Source organism: Hemitrygon akajei, chromosome 4 (assembly GCF_048418815.1).
Source record: "Hemitrygon akajei chromosome 4, sHemAka1.3, whole genome shotgun sequence".
Classification (NCBI taxonomy): Eukaryota; Metazoa; Chordata; class Chondrichthyes; order Myliobatiformes; family Dasyatidae; genus Hemitrygon; species Hemitrygon akajei.
In genome coordinates, this window is record NC_133127.1 from 198,937,361 (window position 1) to 198,952,745 (window position 15,385).

The 15,385-nt window shown below is 46.0% G+C and overlaps 1 protein-coding gene across 5 annotated transcripts in view; it reads right to left on the reverse strand.

Annotated features, from left to right (window-relative positions):
- fhip1b (FHF complex subunit HOOK interacting protein 1B) overlaps positions 1–15,385 on the reverse strand; it is a 183,701-nt gene that overhangs the window by 144,602 nt on the left and 23,714 nt on the right. Inside the window, exon 1 of one of the 5 annotated variants that reach the window (XM_073044413.1) lies at positions 10,759–10,854. The exons of 3 other annotated variants lie outside the window; for them this stretch is intronic. The gene's annotated coding sequence lies outside the window, so the exon portion shown is untranslated. Of the gene's footprint in view, positions 1–10,677; positions 10,855–15,385 lie in introns of those variants that run through there. One more of the 5 variants, XM_073044412.1, reaches the window with a different exon arrangement.

A 15,385-nucleotide genomic window follows, 5' to 3' on the forward strand; every position in this document is an offset into this window, starting at 1 on the left:
AAATGTTGCACCTTGGTAGGTCAAATGTAAAGAGTTAATACACTGTCAAGGGCAAGACCCTTAACAACGTTGATGAGCAGAGGGATTTTAGGATCTAAGTTCGTAGCTCCCTGAAAGTGGCTACAGAGGCTGATAGGTTGGTTAAGAAGGGATATTAAGAAGGGCTTCTCAGATCGGAGTTCAGCACGGACTAGGAGGGCCGGAATGGCCTGTTTCCATGCTGTGATTGTTATATGGTTATATATGGCACGCTTGCCTTTAGTCAAGGCATTGAGTTCAAAAGTCAGGAAGTTCTGTGGCAGCTTTATAAACATAAGAACATAAGAACTAGGAGCATCTGGCCCGTTGAGCCTGCTCTGCCATTCAAGAAGATCATGGCCAATCAGGCTGTGGACTCATCTCCACCGACCTGCCTTTCCCCCATGTAGGGCTCTCAGTACCATTAACTGTGGTGTTAACTGTTCAGGCTAACAAACTGTATTGTTATAATGAAATATCTTCTCTGTAATGTTACTTAATGCTGTAACGGGTTTCTGTATCTGGAATATTTGGATTATGACTGCAGATAAGGGGGGGAACTAACCAGTGGAGAATTGTTACGCTATCTTGTATGTGTGAGCTGAGCGGGAGTTTGCGGTCTTTTTCGGGAGGTGATCGAGGAGGACGGACATGTGAAGAGCGGACAGCAGTTCCAGGGCGACAGATATTGGATGTCGGTGGTTCAGACGCTGGCTGAAGGCTCAGAAGGTCGTTGTGGATGGAATGGGAGGCGTGAGCTCCAACGCATTAGAATATTATGTGCACAGACTGATAAACTTACTGATTTGGCACCTTTAGGTTATCTGTTTCTACTAACCCATCACTAAGGAATAACTATAAAGTTGCAATTATTTACTCGCCTTTGGTGTATTGTCTGGTATTTGTGTTGCCAGTGTGTACTGGGGAGGGGTGGCATTACACCATACTTACACTGAAATATCGCACTATTGGCAGGGTGACAGTGGTTCACCCTAGGCAAACAAGGGTAAATTGGGGGCACGGATGCTACACCCATAACCCTTAATTCCTCTACTTTGCAAAAATCTGTCCAACCTGGTCTTAAATCTATTTACTGAGGTAGCGTCCACTGCTTCATTGGGCAGAGAATTCCACAGATTCACCACTCTGTGGGAAAAGCAGTTCCTCCTAAATCTACTCCCCCGACTCCTGAGGTTATGTCCCCTAGTTCTAGTCTCACCTTTCCTGCCCCTATCTTACTTTAGTTCGGCCGCATCGGGAGTATTGCATACAATTTTGGTCACCCCATTATAGGAAAGAAATTGCAGCTTCAGAGAGGATGTCTACCCAAATGCTGCCCAGATTAGAGGTCACAGGCTATAAAGTGAGATTGGAAAATCTCATGTTGTTCTCCTGAGAGTGTCGGAAGCTTAGGGGAGATCTGATAGAGGTTTATACAATTATAAAAGGCATAGATAGAGTAGACAGACACTTTACTAATTTTTGAAGAATACGTACACGACGCTGGAAGAACTCAGCAGGCCAGGCAGCATCCATGAGAAAAGAGTAGCCAACATTTCGGGCCGAGACCCTTCATCAGGAATGGGGGGGGGGGGGGGGGGAAGAGAGGGCCGAAGCCCAGTAATAGAGATTGGGGAGGGGGAAGGGCTAGACACGCCAGGTGGAAAACCAATCAGAGGAAAGATAAAGGGGGAGGGGATAAGCATGAAAGAACTGTAGAGATAAAGGAGCAGAAAGTTGAAAGGGGAGAGAGGCAGAGAGGGACCTGGGATAGGGGGAGGGGGAGGGAATTACCAGAAATTGGAGAATTTAATGTTCATACCACCAGGCTGGAGGCTACCCAGACGGTAGATGAGGTGTTGCTCCTCCAACCTGAGTTTGGCCTCATCATGGCAGTAGAGGAGGCCGATATGTCCATACATGGCCTGTTTGGACTGTGGGAAGAAACCAGAACACCCAGAGGACGCCCACACGATTATGTGAAGAACGTATAAACTCCTTATGGGCATCCCAGGGTTGAAATGTCTAATACCAGAGGACATGCATTTAAGGTGAGAGCGGGTAAGTTCAAAGGAGTTGTGAGGGGCAAGCTTTTTTCACACAGAGAGTGGTGGGTATCTAAAATGTATCGTCTAGGGTGGTAGTGGAGGTAAATATAAGAGAGGCATTCCAAAGGCTCCTAGAAAGTGTAGGAAATGAAAGAATATGGACATTGTTTAGGCAGAAGCGATTAGTTTAGTTGGTCATTTAATTACTCGGGTTAGTTCAGTACAACATGATGGGCTGAAGGGCCTGTTACTCTAGTATAGTGTTCTGTGTATCCTCCTCAAACCTCTCTGCTTCCTCTTTTAATTGTTTCCTCTTGTTTCCCCCTCTGACCAAGCTTTTAGTGACTCGTTCTCATGTCTCATTACAAAGCTGCATTTCAACCTCTGTCACAATGCTTTGGGAACGAGTCAGGTATGTCTTACTGCTGTAACAGCCTTTCCTCAATGCACGGCTGATAAACTAAATGACAGGGTGGGATAAGTGAGACCTTTTCATCAAGCTTGAAATAAACAAAGGTTCCACAGTTCATAGACAGAGAACGGTGCAGCACAGGAACCAGCCCTACCACCCACCATACCTGTGCCAAACATGATGCCATTGTCATAGTCAGAGAGCACTACAGCAGAGAAACATGCCATTCTGCCCATCTAGCCTGTGCAGAACTGTTATTCTGCCTAGTACCTGGACCATAGCCCTCCATGTTCCTCCCATACACCTATCCAAACTTCCCTTAAGTGATGAACCCACATCCACCACTTGTGCTGGCAGCTCCTTCCACACTCTCACCACCCTCTGAGTGAAGAAGATTCCCCCCCTCTCCCCCGCAATTTCCCTAAAATATTTCACCTTTCCCCTTAACCTATGACTTCTAGTTCTAGTCTCACCCAGCTTCAATGGAAAAAGTTTGCTTGCATTTGCCTCTCACAATTTGGTATACCTCCATCAAATCTCCCCTCACTCTCCTACACTCCAGGGAATGAACACAGAGCAGTAGACTCTTCAGCCTAGTGTATTGTTAGCCTTTTAATCAAGATCAATCTAACCCTTCCCTCTCATATAACACTCAATTTTTCCATCATCCATGTGCCTATCTCTAAAACCTCTAAAGACCGTCATAGGATCTAGGAGCAGAACCCGGCCATTTGACCCATTAAGCCTATTCCACCATTTCTTCATGGCAATTCCAATGTTCCTCTCAGCCCAGTCTCCTGCCTTCTACCTGTATCCCTTCATGTTCTGACCAATCAAGAATCTATCAACCTCTGCCTTAAATATTCATAAAGACATGGCTTCCACAGCTGTCTGTGGCAAAGAATTCCACAGATTCACTACTCTCTGGCTAAAGAAATTTTGCCTCATCTCCATTCTAAAAGAACGGCACTCTATTCTGAGGCTGTATCCTCTTGTCTTAGACCCTCCCACCACAGGAAACATCCTCTCCACATCCACTCTATCAAGGCCTTTCACCATTCGATGGGTTTCAATTGGGTCACACCTCAGTCTTCCACAGTGAAGACTGATACAAAATACTTAATCAGTTTGTTTGCCAATTCGTTCTCCCCCATTACTACATCTACTGCTTCGTTTTCCCAGTGGTCCATTATCTCTCTTTTACACTTTGTATCTGAAGAAACTTTTGATATCCTCTTTAATATTATTAGCTAGTTTACTTTCATATTCCATCTTTACCTTCTTAATGACTATTTAGTTGCCTTCTAAATAGCTTCCCAATCTTCCAACTTCTCACTAATTTTTGTTCTATTCTATGCCCTCTCTTTGGCTTTTATGTTGGCTTTGACTTCTCTTGTTAACCAGAATTGTGTCATCTTGCCTTTAGAACACCTCTTCCTCTTTGGGAAGTATATATCCTGTGCCTTCCGAATTGCTTCCAGAAATTCCAGCCATTTCTGCTCTGCCGTCATCCCTGTCAGTGTTCTTTTCCAATCAATTCTGGCCAACTCCTCTCTCCTGCCTCTGTAATTCCCTTTACTCCACTGTAATACTGATACATCTGACTTTAGATTCTCCTTCTCAAACTTAAGGGTGAATTTGATCATAGTATGATCACTTGTCCCCTAAGCTCTCCAATCAATTCTGGTTCATTGCACAACACCTAATCCAGAATAGCAGATCCCTGAGTGGGCTACCATGAGCTGCTCTAAAAAGCCATCGCATAGGCACTCTAAAAATTCTCCCTCTCAGGATCCTGCACCAATCTGATTTTCCCCAATCTACCTGCATATCGAAATTCCCTCATGACCCTTCTGGCATGCATTTTCTATCTCCCATTGTAATTTGTAGACCACGTCCTTTCTACTGTCTGGGGGGTCTGTTTATAACTCCCATCAGGGTCTTTTTACCCTTGCAGTTCCTTAGTTCAATTCACAATGATTCAACACCTTATGACCCTATGTTACCCCTTTTTAATAATTTAATTTAATTTCTTACCAACAGAGTCACGCCACCCCTTCTGCCTTCCTGTCTATCATTTCGATACAATATATATCCTTGGACATTAAGCTCTCAACTATAATCTTTCAGCCATGATTCAGTGATGCGCATAACATCATACTTGCCAATCTGCAACTGTGCTGCAAGTTCATCGATCTTATTCGTATACTGTGCGGATTCAAATACAAAAACTTCAGTCCTGTATTTGTCCGCCTTTTACAATACAACTCATCCTGTTGACTGCAAGTTTGCCCTGTCATCAGCCTCTCCTTGCTCAGCGTCTCCCTACACTTTGCTATCTACGTCATCTTTGGCACCATCACTCCAGTTCCCAATCCCCTGCCAAATTAGTTTAAACCCACCCGAACAACTCTAGCCAATCTGCCGCCAAGGATATTGACCCCCTCGGGTTCGGGTGTAACCTAATCAAAAACGAGAAAATCTGCAGATGCTGGAAATCCGAGCAACACACACAAAGTGCTGGAGGAACTCAGCAGGCCAGGCAGCACCTATGGAAAAGAGTACAGTCGATGTTTCAGGCCAGAACTCTTCGGCAGGACTGGAGAGAAAAAGCTGAGGCGTAGATTTAAAAGGTGGTGGGAGGGGAGAGAAAAACACAAGGAGATAGGTGAAACTTAGAGGTGACGCAGCACATAATTCTCCATAACTTGCCATCTCCAATAGGATCCCACTACCAAGCACATCACCCCCACTTCTGCTTTCTGCAGGGATCGCTTCCTACACGACTCCTTCGTCCATTCGTCAGTCCCCTCCCTTCCAGTCTCCACCGGTAAGTCTATTGGGATCATTTACTGTGCTCGGTGCTCCCGGTGTGGCCTCCTGTATATTGGCGAGACCCAACGTAAATTGGGAGGCCGCTTCATACGCTCCATCCGCCAGAAAAAGCGGGATCTCCCAGTGGCCACCCATTTTAATTCCACTTCCCATTCCCATTCCGCTATGTCCATCCATGGCCATCACTGCCATAATGCGGCCACACTTAGGTTGGAGGAACAATACCTTATACTCCACAAAGTACAGTGCAGATGCTGTGGTCAAATCAACACATACAAACAAGCTGGAGGAACTCACCAGGTCGGGCAGCATCCGTTGAAATGAGCAGTCAACGTTTCGGGCCAAGACCTGACGAAGGTCTGAAATTGTTTCAGTCCTGACGAAGGGTCTCGGCCCGAAACGTTGACTGCTCCTTTCAATGGATGCTGCCCGACCTGCTGAGTTCCTCCAGCTTGTTTGTACGTGTTGACCTTATATTCTGTTTGGGTAGCCTCCAACTTAATGGCACGAACATTGATTTCTCAAACTTCTAGTAATGCCCCCCACACCCCCTTCACCATTTCCCCCCTTTTCCCTCTCTCACCTATCTCCTTGCCCACCAATCACCTCCCTCTGGTGCTCCTCCCCCCTCCCCTTTTCTTTCTTCCATGGCCAACTTCCCAGCTCTTTACTTCATCCTTCTCTCTCCAGGTTTCACCTGTCACACCACCTTCTAAATCTACTCCTCAGCTTTTACCTCCAGTCCCGCCAAAGGGTTTCCGTCTGAAACATCAACTGTACTCTTTTCCTACATGCTGCCTGGCCTGCTGAGTTCCTCCTGCATTTTGTGTGTGTTGTTCAGGTGTAACCTGTCCCTTTTGTACAGGTCATACCTTCCCCAGAAAAGATCCCAATGATCCAGAAATCTGAACCCCTGCCCCCGCATGAGTTCTTCAGCCACAGATTCACCTGTCGGGCCACCCTATTCTTATACTCACTGAATTGAATTGATTTCTTACATCCTTCACATACATGAGGAGTAAAAATCTTTATGTTATGTCTCTGTTTAAATGTGCAATGTGTAATCATAGTAATATAATAAATTGAACAGTCAATGTGACATAGAAATGCACTCAAATCAGCTTGAGGTAATCAGTCTGATGGCCTGGTGGAAGAAGCTGTCCCGGAGCCTGTTGGTCCTGGCTGTTTTGCTGCGGTACTGTTTCCCGGATGGTAGCAGCTGGAACAGTTTGTGGTTGGGGTGACTCGGGTCCCCAATGATTCTTCAGGCTCTTTTTACACACCTGTCCTTGTAAATGTCCTGAGTCATGGGAAGTTCACAACTACAGATGTGCTGGGCTGTCTGCACCACTCTCTACAGAATCCTTCGATTAGGGGAGGTACAGTTCCCATATCAAGCAGTGATGCAGCCAGTCAGGATGCTCTCCGTTGTGTCCCTGTAGAAAGGATTTGGGGGCCCATACCAAACTTCCTCAACCATCTGAGGTGAAAGATGGGCATTGTGCCTTTTACACACCACACAGCTGGTGTGTACAGACTACGTGAGATCTGCGGTGATGTGGATGCCGAGGAATTTAAAGCTGTTTACCCTCTCAACCCCAGATCCATTGATGTCAATAGGGGTTAGCCCATCTCCATTACTCCTGTAGTCCACAACCAGCTCCTTTGTTCTTGTGACATTGAGGGAGAGGTTGTTTTCTTGACACCATTGTGTCAGGGTGATGACTTCCTCCCTGTAGACCATCTCGTTATTGTTTGAGATTAGGCCAATCAATGTAGTGTCATCGGCAAATTTAATTAGCAGATTAGAGCTGGCGACACAGTCATGGGTATACAGGATGTAATGGAGGGGACTTAGTACACAGCCCTAAGGGGCTCCTGTATTGAGAATCAGAGGGGTGGAGGTGAGGGAGCCCACTCTTACCACCTGCTGGTGATCTGACAGCAAGTCCAAGATCTAACTGCACAAGGGACGGTCAAGGCCAAGGTCACTGGCACGTGGCGCAGGCAGGAATCCAGAAATTCCTACCCTGGAGGTCCTGTTTCTCAGCTTTCTATCTAGCTCCCTAAAATCTCTCTTCAGGACCTCCTCACCATTCCTACCCATGTCATTGGTGCCAATCTACACCAAGACTTCTGGTTTCTCACCCTTGCCCTTAAAAGTGCCATGGACATGATCTGAGATATCAGGAGGCAACATACCATCCGGGTGTCTCTTTTGTGCCCACAGAACCTCGTCTCTGTCCCTCTGACTACAGAATCTCCTATCAACACTGCCGTCCTCTTCACCTCTCTGCTCTTCAGAGTCACAGCACCAGACTCAGTGCCAGAGACCCGATCACTGTGGCTTCGCCCCAGTAAGTCATCCCCCTCAATAGAATCTAAACTTATTATTGAGGGGAAATGCCACCAGTGTACCCAGTACTGGCTGTGCATTCTCCCTCCTTCTTCTGACAGTCACCCAGTTACCTGTCTCCTGCAAGCTCAGGGTGACTACCTCCCTGTAGCTCCTGTCTGTCACCTCCTCATCCTCCTGTATGAGTTGAAAGTCATCGAGCTGCAGCTCGGTCACCTGGTGCAGATGTGTTTATCTGGGAGAACGGAGGTCTCCCAGACTTCCCTCATCGCACACAGTACGAAACACTGACCATGGAGCCATTCTCACTATACTGTGCATTAATAGATAAGAAATAAACAAATAAGAAAAGAGAGAGAATAACTTACAGGACAATCTACCTCACCCAAGCCTGAGGAGCTACATTAAAGACTGGCAGTCTACAAAGGAACGTCTGCTGCAAGAATGGCTCTTTCTAATGAATTCCTCTTGCGGATTGGTCACTTCAGCTCAGAGAATCTGCGGCAAAACTCTACCTTTGACATCTAGATCGTCACCCTGATTAAAAAGCAGCTCTTTCCACGCACTGTTGGTGTGGAATGTCCCTAATGTATCCATCTCTACCACCCCCACCCCCCGTAGGGTGATCCACACACCCACCACTGTGTAAAAAAATGTACCTCTGACATCCCCCCATACTTTCCTCCAATCACCTTATAATTGCCAGCCAAGTCAACCTTTCCCTATAACTCGTGCTCAAGTCCCAGCAATCTAGTCGCATCTGCCTCTCTAGATTGAACACAGAACATAGAACAGTACACCATGTTACACCAAACTAATCAGCTCTTAAACATTGCTTCTGTTATCAAGGAGGAGGAGTTGGTTCTCTTGAAGTACACAGAGGTCCTCAGAGCCTCACCACTCTGTCTACCTGTGACACCACTTTCAACAAACTATGCACGTACACTCCTCGGTCCCTCGGTGCCCTATCACTCCCCAGAGCCCTACCATTCCCAGCACTATTCCTACCCTGGTCCCTGGTCTGATTTCCCAAAATGCAATACCTCACAGATATCTGGATCACCTAGGACATGCCCTCTTCTCATTGCTACCACCATGGAGGAGATACAGGAGTCTGAAGACACACACTCAGGAGCAGCTCCTTCCCCTCCACCATCAGATTTCGGAATGGACAATGAACCCATGAACACTGCCTCACTACTTTTTGCTCTTTTTGCACACTTACTTAATTTATTGTATTTTTACAAACGGTATATATATTTGTTGAAATTTGTATTATTTTTATGTATTGCTGCTGCAAAACAACAAATTCATGAGATATGCCAGTGATAGGATTCTGAAAACCATTTGCCAGCCCTCAAGAACAAGACTTCCTGTCGTTCTTTCTAAATATTTGCACCATCTACAACACCAACTGTTTTAGTATCCTCTACTAACATACGAACCATGCCTTGTACAATCACATCCAAATCTTCACATAAATGCCAAACAACAGGACCCCTGTGGAATACCTAGATAGAGGCCTCCAATCAGAGAAACACAGCTCGACCATCTCCCTCTGCTCCCTACCACTGAGCCAATTATGAATCCAATCTACCCCGGATCCCGTGTGATCTAATTTCCAGATCAGCCTGCCATGAGGGACCTCGTCATGAGGGACCTAGCTTCCTCTATGAGCTCGGCAAGTTTATCATTATCCCAACAGCTTCCTGTTTAATAGCACACAACAAAATGCTGGAGGAATGTCGGTTTATAATGTCTATAAGGTTCATCCTTCCTGATTTCTATCTTCTCCACACTCTGTTGCAGAAGTAAATTATAGAAAATGAAAGAAGCGCTGTATTCATAATGCCGCATCCAATGAGCAGGCCATCCTATGCCAGCTTCCAAGTGGTGTCACAAGATGGATCCTCCACAAATGCCTCGAGATTCCACTGCAAGTATTTACCTCTACCTCTCTTCACTCTTGCATTTTTCTGAATTCTGCTGAATTTAGACACACTCTCCCTCACAATGCACCAACATTTGTAATCAAGGGAGCATAGTTTACTTTGACCCTAAAGTGATCATGTCCTGGTTAATGGTTGTGAGATCAAATCCTCACACTAGGACTAGGCCACTACAGTGACCTCTGATACCCCTCCCAAATAACAGCATCCGGTCTTTTATATCCATCTACAGATTCAAGGGATTATCTGAATAACTCGCTCAGTACTGCCCCTCTCAGACTGTGACCCTCCCTCCCACAGGGTGACCTCACTCAGTACCACCACTCCCACTGTATTGCTCCTCCCACAGTGTGACCTTCCCTCAGTAGCACCTCTCCCACCGTATTGCCCCTCTCAGAGTGTGATCCTCCCTCAGTTTAACTAATTAGGGAGCCAGGCATCAGGGCGAGACCCTCAAACTGAAAGTGAGGAGCTGAGTTCCCCCAGAGCTGCACCCACTGGAACAAGCACTAGACTCACCCCTGACTGTTCTTTCCACAACACCCCTCTCTGATCTGAGGTTGGCAGCGTAAGCCAAGCTAAGCGGTCACCGGCGATGGCTCAGAGCACGCAGTTACAGCAGCAAGTGAATGCACTGACTTGACAATTCTGGTCACTATGTAGGAGCACTTAGTACTCAGTTGGTAGCAGCTATCCCTCAGTGACCGATAAGTAACTGTGTCCGGAACTGAGCTTGTCACGGAAGCGGTTCTCAGCCTGGCTACTCGTTCATACAAGTTAAAGGGTCTTGGCCTGAGACATCAACTGTTTAGTCCCCTCCATACAGACTAATTATAACCTTATTTATAGAGCACTTTTCATACCGACAATGTAGTTCAAAGTGCTTTACAGTGGGATAAAGTACAAACATGAAAATAATGACAAGAAGACATTAATTAAAAGCAAGGTTAAATAAATAGGCTTTGAGCTGGCATTTAAAAGTGTTAACTGAGTCTGCATCCCTTATCGTTTTAAGATACAGAATTCCACTGTTTAGGAGCGTAATTCAAAAAAGCTGACCTGCTGAGTTCCTCTAGCATTTTGTGTGTGTTACTCTGGATTTCCAGCATCTTGTGTTTATCAGTGCAAGGCGGCCCTCACCTGTAACGTGGACCCTGCTGTTTATGCGTCTGCCTGGGGCTCACCCCATGAACATTTCTAGCAGCTTCTGTGGTGACTGCACCAGCGTCTCTGAAGGCGTTCGGCGCAAAGCCCAGCCCTGCGCGCTCATCAGTACTGCAGCAGGTGCAGTCACCATTTCATGGCAGATTTGTGCCTGCCCCTCCCCGCTCACTGCAATTAGAGGGTGAGTCAGCTGTATCAGAGGGAGAGAGATTGGGCTGTTCAGTCCCACAGCTATAAACCATAACAGGTTAATGGCAGCGAAATTCAAGCCTTAACAAGCAGACAGCTGCTGGTGTTGTTTTCAGAGACACCCTCAGCCTGAACCAAAATATCTCAAAGCCCACATGAGAACAGCGGGAACCACAGTCACACTGCAGAGAGCTGGCACTGCACAGTGGTGTAATGTTAAATCTGAAGGACATGGCTTCGAGCCTCACACCACAGAGTGTAGAGGGTCACACTATGGGAGGGGCAGTACTGAGGGAGTGCCATCCTTTTCGAGGGTCACACTGTGCAAGGGGCTGTACAGTAGGAGGGGTGATACTGAGGGAGAGTCTCACTGTGGGGGGGGGGGGGGGGAGAATGAGAGAGGCCCACGTGGGATGGGTGGCTCTGGTGAGGCAAGGTACCGTGGGAGGGTCACTAGGAGGGGGTGGTACTCAGGAAGGGACTCTGTAGGAGGAGGTATTGACGGAGGGTCATCTTGTGGGAGGGGAGTTACTGAGGGAGCAGCACACTCTGGCAGGGGCTGTAGTGAGAGAGCACCGCACTATGGGAGGAAAGTTACTGAGAGATCACCTTTCTGTAGTTGACACGCCCCTGAGGAGCTGCTACACTGTCAGAGGAAACGTTCTGCAGAGAGAGCCGCATTGTCAGAGGGACAGTCTTTTGAACAAAATGTTACAGCGAGGTTGTTCTGTGATCAGTTACCTGGCAGTGCTCTGAAGAAGAGTGATCCAACAGCCAGTACTTTTCCCTCAACAAACACCATTAAAATAGAAGATGTGGTCCTTATCATATTACTTACTCAGAGTCACAGAGTAACATGGCCCAGAAACAGGACCTTCAGATTCCAACTCAAATGCAGTTCACTGTCCCAAAGTGCTTCAGGAAGCCCTTCATGTAATACACTACCCTTACCTTTCTTTCCGTTTTGTTGAGAAGATGAAGTGGTGTTTTGAACCAGTGCCACCTTCCCCTGCAGGGGCTGAGATCAGAGCCCGGCCAGCCCCTGCCTCATACCAAACCACCCTCCCATCAGAGGCTGCTTGTCCATTCCATCTGCACTTCTTAATCCCATTCCAACTGCGGCAACTCTTCTGTGCTTCCGCAACATGATATACAAAGCACAACCAAGCACTGAGAAGGATTTTGAGTTGAAATTCTCCCACGTATTTATTATGGATTTAGAGATACAGCACAGTAACAAGCCCTTCCAGCCCAATGAGCCCACACCGCCCACGTGACCAATTAACCTACTGCCCCATACGTCTTTCAATTGTGAGAGGAAACCACACAGTCACTGGGTGCCACGGTAGCGTAGTGGTTGGCACGACACTGCGCCAGCTTGGGGTGTTGGAGCTTCAAGTTAAATTTCTGCATCCTCCATAAGAAAGTTTGTAAAGTGTGTGTGTGTGTGTGTGTGTGTGTGTGTGTGTGTGTGTGTGTGTGTGTGTGTGTGTGTGTGTGTGTGTGTGTGTGTGTGTGTGTGTGTGTGTTTGTTTCCTCCAGGTGCTCTGGTTTCCTCCCACAGTCTGGCTAGGTTGCTGATTGGTCATTGTAAATTGTCCTGTGATTAGGCTAGGGTTAAGTAGGTGGCTGGGCCTGTTCCGCACTGCATCTCTCAATAGATAAATAACAGGTAGAAAGAGAGATAACTAGACAGCGGTGGAATTAAACCCAGTCGCTGGCATTGTAACAGCTTGCTGCCCCAATAAAATAATGTTGACTAAATTCAGAAAAAACGATCACAGTTTATACTGACAGCAACCCACCTCAGCACAGTGTGATAGGCTGCGTGGGATTCCCCTTTCCCAGTCCCTACACGGGTGAAATAGCTCTCCAGCAAAAGGTATTCCCATATTCCCATCATTAACTGGGAATGTTTGAGTAATGCAGCCAGACTCCTCCCTGCCACAGTTTGCACAGGAATTTCCTGCCGCCCGAGTAGCAGACTGCCCCCATTCACGTATAATCACTGGCATGTCATGAAATATGTTGGCTTGCGGCAGCAGTACATTACAATACACAATAATTTAAAAAACAATAAATTACAATAAGTATATATTTAAAAATAAATTAAATATGTGATGATGGGGAGGAAGAAGCTGTTCCTGAATCACTGAGTGTGTGTCTTCAGGCTCCCGTACCTCCTCCTTGATGGTAGTAATGAGAAGAGGCCACGTCCAGGGTGATGGGGGCCCTTAATGATGGATGCTGCCTTTTTGAAGCTTCGCCTTTAGAAGGTGTCCTCGATGCTAGAAGGCTTCCCATCACTCACGGCAGCCCTTGGTGCAATAACCTGCTTTAATACTCTCTGGCTGAGATCGAGCAGTGAATGGGAGAGACGGTAGGGTTCGGGTAGAATTCTGAGTTGCCCCTCGTTCCCTGCCCAGGTCTGACGGCACTCATACCTCCGACTGGATAATGTCAGAATGTTGGGAGGAGCTGTCCGTGAGGTTGCCCTCACCCTGGTTTTGGGTAGGTGGCGCAGGGTATAGTGTGTTGATTGTGAAATTGAGATAATCTTGACCTCCAACCAACAACCCCCATTCTGTGGAAGGGAATAGGTTCTACAGCTGGGTAACCTGCCCCCTCAAGAAGGCACAGCAAATTTCTACCATGTTAGACGTTTGCGCAGATTTGGCAAGTCATCTAAAACATTGATAAACTTCTACAGATGTGTGTTGAAGAGTAAGTTGACTGGTTGCATCACAGCCTGATATGGAAACACCTTGAACGGAAAACCCTACAAAAAGAAGTGGATTTGGCCCAGTCCATCACAAGTGAGACCCTCCCCACGACTGAGCACATTTACACGGAGCGTCACAGAAAAGCAGCACCCATCATCAGTGACCCCCCCCCCACCACCCAGACCTTGCTCTCTTCTCACTGCTGCCATCAGGAAGAGGTAGAAGACCCTCAGGACCCAAGCCACCAAGTTCAGAAACAGTTAACCATCAGGTTTTGAACCAAAGGGGATGGCTTCACTCACCTGAACAGTGAACAGTTCCCACAACCTATAGAATCACTTTCAAGGATTCTACGTCTCTTGTTCTTGATATTTCTTGCTTATTTGTTTATTATTTTTATTATGTATTTGCACAGTTTGTTGTCTTTTGCATGTTGGTTGCTTGTCCATCTTTGTTGTGTGTGGTTTTTCATTGATTCTATTGTGTTTCTACTGTGAATGCCCAGAAGAAAATAAATCTCAGGGTTGTATATGATGATATATATGTACTTTGATGAGAAATTTACTTTTAACTTTGAACTCAACTACTTACTTAGATAAAGATAAGATCTCATCGTTAGCTAGTTACTCAGGTAGTTAACATGCACAAAATGCTGGAGGAATTCAGCCAGTGAGGCAGCACCTTTGGAGAGGAATAAGGGAATCTTAAGGGATTCTGTTGAACCTGTTGGAATTCTTTGAGGAGATTACAAGTAGGATAGATAAAGGGGATGCAGTGGATGTTGTATATTTGGACCTTCAGAAGGCCTTTGACAAGGTGCCACACATGAGGCTGCTTACCAAGTTAAGAGCCCATGGTATTACAGGTAAGTTACTAACATGATTAGGGCATTGGCTGATTGGCAGGAGGCAGCAAGTGGGAATAAGAGGGTCCTTGTCTGGTTGGCTGCCAGTGACTAGTGGTGTTCCGCAGGGGTCGGTGTTGGGACCGCTTCTTTTTATGCTGTATATCAATGATTTAGATGATGAAATCGATGGCTTTGTTTTTTTTTGGTTTTTTTTATTAGTTTTTTTATGCATTTTCTACATTGCTACAGATAGAAAAAAAAACCCAAATCAAAATGAAGAAAATTAATACAGTGCAAAAATAAACATACAATAATAATATAATACAAAAAAGATAATTGAGAAAGCACCCAAATTGAAGACATATAAAATTGGTATCCTCCCCAAGCCCCACAACAAAAAAAAACTCCAGACCAACCACAACACAATATAGAGAATATAAATCAGGACATTCAAACCCCCAAAACTGTAAATACACTTAAAAACAGAAGATAATAATGCCTACTACCAAAAAAAAAAGGAGCTGAAAGCAAGGGACCGAAAAAAAAAACCTTAGTTAAGAGGAAGGTTATGAAAGTACTCAATAAAAGGTCCCCAGACCTTATGGAACTTTATATCCGAATTAAGAACTGAATAATGAATTTTTTCGAGGTCCAAGCAGGCCATAATATCATTAAGCCATTGAGCATGCGTGGACGGGGCAACATCTCTCCATCTAAGGAGGATTAAACGTCTAGCCAGGAGAGAGGCAAAAGATAATATTCAACACTTAGTCGAACTCAAACGTAAATCTGTCTCACCCAAAAAACCCAAACAGAGCAATTAAAGGGTTAGGTTCTAGGTGGT